We start from the raw sequence: 6,598 nt of genomic DNA, 5'->3' as shown, positions 1-6,598 counted from the left end.
TCAGGAAAATATATCAAGTAATATTTCATTAAGAAAGAAGTGTTTTAACCCCTAAGTCTCATGGGAGTGATAATCAATACAAATTAGGCAGGGAGTTGATAAGACATGTATTAGAGGTCAAGAGTTAAATTCTGGTCAAACAGCCTTGACCTAGGGTCAAAGTATTTAGTGAGAGCATGCCACTAGTGGACAATTACATTGATCTTAAATGTGAACCTGGTGCATTCAATTTCTGAAGAATAGTCAGAAAAAGATGTATAATCTTATTCTTTTATTGCAATTTTATCTAGATAATATACATTTTAATTTTTGCACATTTCAATTTCTGAGTATGATTTTATATCTGATAAAACCTAAAAAAAAATCATTACAGTTTTAAGGATACTACAAATGAGTTACACACATGATGTATAATACACTCTATGCCTGATAGACATAAACAACAATATCAATAGGATTAACAACAAAATTAGAAAAACTTAGTAAAACAACCAAAAAAAAAAAAACATGCAATATAATTATATACCACAGTTCTGAAGACCCTGATGGTCCTGAGTTGTGGGCTTGATCAACTGCCCTCTTCTCTCAGCTCCCTATTGTTGTGCCAAAACCATGACCAGGAGAGGGAGAGGAAGAAAAAAAAAACATCTCATCAATGCAAATTAAACACCCAGAATCTGAGGAGCTTCGGTTAGCTTGCCAGTTCACAAGAATAAAAAAATCTAAAAAAGAAAATTAAAAAAGAACAAAAAAATCACCTTCCAAATCTTGCTGTTATATACAGATTCCTCATATTAACATGAAATAGTCAGTCGTATCCGTGGATTAGTCTATAGTGAGTTAAAAAGCCGTATCCACACTCTGGCTGCCACAAGAGAAAATAAGGACGCCTCTAATTCTGCCAGCATAATTGCCTGATTATAATGAGCTTCCCTCTCTCTCTCTCCCCCTCTAGCTCTGTCTTAATTTCTCAGTGTGTCTGCTATTGTCCACACACACACATGCAGTCAAACACTGCACCCTAATTCTTATAAATCGATCTTCATATGAACAGGGGAGGAAAAATTGCATTAATACTTTGGACTGCTACACTTGTGTGCTGCGAGTGTAAATGCAATGTGTGTTTTTTTTCTTTTCTCTGGGCTCAATAGTCAGAACAGCATTTGTGCAGAAAATGAAAACAATATAAGAACAAGGAAAATGTGGCATAATGGTGACAATGTGGTAAATACAATGTCTATGCCAGGCAGTGAAATTGTTGGTGTTTTAGTCTTTATTTAAATCAACTCGATTTGCACACACCTGAAATTACAAATTGTGTCATGGAAAATGGAACACATACTTTTAAAGCTATAACTCTTTTGAGTTTTGAACTTTTTATGAGTGAGTGGTTGAACAGTACACATTATAAAGTACCAGAAAAGATATTGTATTACAAGTTTGCATGTATTTTTTTAATTCAATTAAACCTATGTGTATGTCTAAAAAAATAGTCCATTTTATTCAAGGTTTTATTTAATCCCATTCTACAGTTCTAATTTTTTACTTCCATACTTATTGTAATGTTAGTCAAATGCAGCAACATAGACCATAAAAATGAACTGGCAGAAAAAGAAGCAAATATTGATGTCCATAGATAGATAGATAGATAGAGCTGCTTCTACATGTACGTATGTAGTACTACTTCTTTGTTATTCTGTCATTAGTAAGTTAATTACCAACAGAAAAAAAGTTAGCATGTTAGTAACTTTCATGTCTGCTATTCTGTGTGTAATATTTTCAATCAACTGCAGCTGCATGCATTGCCTTGTTCCACCAGGATTTGTTCTTCCATCCTCCTAAAACCGTCTAAACCCGGACACGGGCAAAAGGAACGTGCCCACTCATGAACACTTTTGCTTAATTATAATCCTTGATGGAAAACATGCAGAGGGAGAAATCTGAATACATTAGCTCAGATGCAGGGATCATCAGCACTTATAAGTTTGTGTCTATATGTATAATATTAACTGCGGTGAGGGTTTTCTTCCTATCTACAAAATAAAATAAAAAACACATTCTTTGTGTGTGTATTAGTTCAGTTGTGCCAGAATTCTGAAAGTGATTGTTAATTTGTTGGAGGCCAAATTGTAGAAATAGCTCAAAAGGGTGATTTGATGACAGCAGTCATTTTAATAGACATTTATATAACATATGAGTCTTTTTTTTTAAATCACCGACACCAACACAAGTTAACATTAGCAAAAATAAAACCTTGTGTTTTGTTTAAATACTTTGTTCTTATCTTTTCTTAAATACAAATTCCATAAAAAAATAAATAAATAAATGACAATAGGATTTTTTTCTACTGCTGTTCTGAGGTAACAGCAGCAATAGAAAAGAGGTATCTGAACTGCAGATTGTAAAATAAAGTTTACATGTTTGAGGTTTTAACTGTATTGTAGGATATTAAATGATTAAGCTATTTAGCAATGACTATTGTTAGTCCTTCACAAAATCTTCCAAGGCAAACAGGGTGTATTTCTGTGGTTAACCAAATCTGTGCTATGAATCCCACATTACTCTGCTTAAGCAAGAAGCTGCTGGTTTTGGAGGAGAAATGTAGACTGCACATAAATTATTCAGTAGTATTTGCATTTGCATTGTAATTTGCATGCTTGCAGATTAGAGAGAATGAGGAAGGAGGCGCTGCACCAAAGAGAATTACATTTTGAACCATTTTCAGTCCTGCTGGTGAGGAGATGACACAGATTTTTCTTCCATCATCCCCCTTCTGCATCGAGGTACGCCACTGAGATCAGTGGCACACATTTCAAACTGTTGTTTGATTAATAAAAGAAGGAAATTATGTTTAATGCTTATCAATGCCCGTCCACAAAAAGCCCCGCCATTAAAAATGAATTGTGACATTCAACTATAAGTCTATTTGATTGACTTGGCTGAGATTTCTACTGTAATATTCCCATCGTATTTATTAATATTTGAAGGCTTGTGCTTTAAGCTGAAGCTCCAAAGTGCTAGCAAGCACAGAGGAGATGTCGTATGGATTAAACAATAGGAGTGGTGTGAAACTTTCACAGTGTGTCGAAGATCCTGGCTATTATGTTTAATCTAAAAATAACAAGGCTGACTAAAAAGAACAGACAATACTGGCTAAGAAAAGAATAAAAGGAGCACAGGCTCTAGAGAGCTGAGAGTTCAAACAGCTGCAGTCAGTGCTGAGTGGGATGAAGGAAAGGAGAGTAGAAAGTCAGAGACTGTCTTCGGTTTTAAATAAAAAACTAAATCACTTGGACGTGTATGGAACAGAATAGATTATTTAAAAAAAAAAAAAAAGCTGTCATGATTAAAATTGACTCATGAGAGACTTTTGTAAAATTACATCTGTCTTCGTACATTAGAAATATTTCATTCTTCTTGATACATTTGCCCTTTTGTGTTAATAGTGATATCATTTTACTTAACTGGATTCAATTTTGACATCTTTATTAGTAAATAACTAACAGATACAAGAACTGTGAGGTATTTTTGAAATAAAACAAAATAATAACTGTACGCAAGAATATTCTGGCACTGTATGCATGTGTCTGTCTACGTGCCATAAAAGAGTAGTGCTATGCATCAAGGGGGTGGAGTAGATTTCCCTGCAATAAGAGAGGAGGGCTTTGGCAATATATGCACATGTGCAAATAAAGCAAAGCCCTCATGTACCCACATAGAAATGAACATATTATTCTGCATGCATATCATGAGTGCAAGCACATGCGCACAGATGTGCGCACAAATGTGCAAAACATGTGCTGATCTTTGCCACTTGATAACACCCTGAGCCATGCTTTGAAAAGGATGCAACAAATACAGTAAATATTTTATATTACCCCGAAATACATGGGATGGGACATAAATAAAATAAAATAAACCTAAATTTTACAGAATATATTAGAAAACTTGTTTTACATAAATCTAGAAGTGGTAAGTACAAATATTGCAAAACACATTTAGATCTGGTTAGACCAGGGGTGGGCAACTCCAGGCCTCGAGGGCCAGTCTCCTGCAACTTTTAGATGCATCTCTACTTCAGCACACCTGAGTCAAATAATGAGGTCATTAGCAGGACTCTGGAGAACTTGACTGCACTTAGGAGGTGATTCAGTTATTGGATTCAAGTGTGTTGGACCAGGGAGACATCTAAGATTTGCAGGACACCGGCCCTCGAGGACCAGGATTGCCCACCCCTGGGTTAGACCCATTGGATTCAGAAACACTCCCATGCAAATATTTGAGGCATAAAGAATACTCTGTAATTACAAAGCACATCAAACTTGCCACTTTTCTTCATTAGACACAAGTTGATATTGTCATATGTGGGGTTGTTTGATTTGGTTCTGGGTTTTGTTTATGTCTGTTATTTCGGTTACATTTGTCTTGTTCCTGTTTTCCTTCAGTTCATTTCTTGGTTTTTCTAGTTCTGTTTATTTCTTATTATTTGTTACTCTAGCTTTATTAGGTTTCTTTAGTCTAGTTATTATTTAGTGTTAGAATTACTTCCTGTTCTCCTGCGTACTCTCCCTCGCTCCCTGTGTCACTCTCTCTCTCTCTATCTGGCTTTCCTTCTCCTACCACTCACACCTGCAATTAATTAGCTCATCAACCCAAGTCTTTCGTTCAGCATGCAACCTCCCCAGTATTTAACCCTCTCTTTCTCACTCACTACTCGCTGGATCCTTTCGTCTACTTCCGTCACTTCCTTGTTCCACTCTGTGTTCTCCTCATGTCCCCTTGCAAGATTCTTTCTTGTGTTTTTTGTAGTTTATTCTTTTTCATTAAATTGTACTCATCATCTACTCTACGCCTCCATCTTCTGCTATTGGGGCATCAACTGCCATTCAACATGATAGTTATGAAATTCTTTCAGTATAAAGTGTTGAGCCAAAGCATTCTGGTTTTATGGTGTCATCGTGTTTAGACAAAATCTTAAAACAAAACTGTGCATGTTACAATTGCTTTAATTTAAAACTCAAAGGTATGACATCAGAAATATAGCCAAAAAAACTTTGTTGATGTGAAAAAATTAAGGAGAATAAGCAGATTGGTTAGAAATGATTGAAAAGCAACTACAGCTTAAACATGTGTTACACTTAAAGGAATGGGGAACACCATGTCAGAACACACAATTCATCAAATCTTGAAGCTGATGCGCTACAGCATCAGCAGACCACACCAGTTGCCACTTCCTCCAGGTAAAAACAGGAAACTGAGGCTACAATTGTTAAAAACTTATCTCAATTGCACTAGAATAGATAAAAGAAAAACATTGCCTGGTTCAAGTAGTTTTGATTTCACTTGTGATTTTTACATGTACACAGTCAGAAAGTGGTGCAAAACAACACAAAAGCATCTAGCCACCATTCATCTATTTATCAACTGTTTAATCGTGTAATTATGTGGCAGACTTTTTATTTCTAAACAATAGACCTTTTAGTACCAAGTGAGCATTGATTAATTATGGCAGCCTGGCTGAGTAGCCTGGGTGACCCCATTCACCAAGTGTACCCATTTTCTGATGTTTTTGAGATTCCTTAACTATCTTTTGTAGAGCCCTATTATCTGCCATGCTGCAGATGGAGTACCATATCTAGATGTAGTATCTGAGCACATTTTTAACCACACCTCTGAAGACTTTTGTAAGTAGCTAGGTGAAATTGTAATCACATTAACATATCCATATGTGCAGTATTACAATCACAAGGAGCCTCTTGGTTGCAATATTTTGTATATTGTTATGTTTCAAGTGCGGTACCATACATGCACCTTGTGTATGCCAGTAATGTGCAGCAACTGACCTGCTGGACAGACTTAATGTCGACATTGGATTGATATTTTGGTAACCTCTTATGGACTGGCAACCTCTTCAATGTGTACTTTGTGGATATATAAGCACTGGTCCCCAGCTCATATAAGTTTTTTCATTTCAAATCGCTAACCAAAATTCTTGAGTCAAATATCAGTAAATGCCTTCTTTCTATTTTCAAGGGTTACTATTAGTGCTAGCCTTCCCACTCTCCCTATACCTTGGCACCCAGTTCAGTTTGTGGTCAAAATATCCACTTAGAAATAGAACACTCATTTAAGAAGAAGATGATCAATCATTTGCGCTTATTTCGCATAGCATGCTTAATTTTATATGCCAATATATATAGTGTGCAAACAGCCAGCAATCCTTTTGCAAACATTGATACTCAATAACTTGTATGCATGTCAAGGAAGCACAAAAAGCTATGTTAAATGCTCTGAAAAAACAAAACATTATTTCAATGAATTTACACTAGATTCAGGTTTTTATCCATGTATGGAATTTACTAACAAAAATATTTTAAAAAAATGAAAAAGTACTATGTAGCTGATGTTTCAAAGAAACAGACATAAACTACACAAATCTTCTACCATATGGATGAAGCTGAGAATTGCATCATAATTATGCAGACGAACCTGTAGCAAGTACATGTTATGTCAGTGAGGATGAAAATCTCTAAAACCTTGTTGAATCTAGGCTAAAATAAAACAATTCTGATGGTAAAAGAGTGGCCTAACCAGGTGG

At 35.6% G+C, this 6,598-nt stretch overlaps 1 long non-coding RNA gene across 1 annotated transcript; it reads right to left on the bottom strand.

Annotated features, from left to right (window-relative positions):
- Window positions 1–256: 256 nt before the first annotated feature.
- LOC114154113 (uncharacterized) lies at window positions 257–1,036 on the bottom strand. Its single transcript, XR_003597490.1, has 2 exons — window positions 759–1,036; window positions 257–593 (listed from the first exon to the last, which is right to left on the bottom strand). It is a non-coding gene; the product is annotated as an uncharacterized LOC114154113 (long non-coding RNA).
- Window positions 1,037–6,598: the final 5,562 nt, after the last annotated feature.

This window comes from Xiphophorus couchianus, chromosome 12 (genome assembly GCF_001444195.1).
Source record: "Xiphophorus couchianus chromosome 12, X_couchianus-1.0, whole genome shotgun sequence".
NCBI lineage: Eukaryota > Metazoa > Chordata > Actinopteri > Cyprinodontiformes > Poeciliidae > Xiphophorus > Xiphophorus couchianus.
This window is presented reverse-complemented; position numbering and strand designations above follow the sequence as displayed.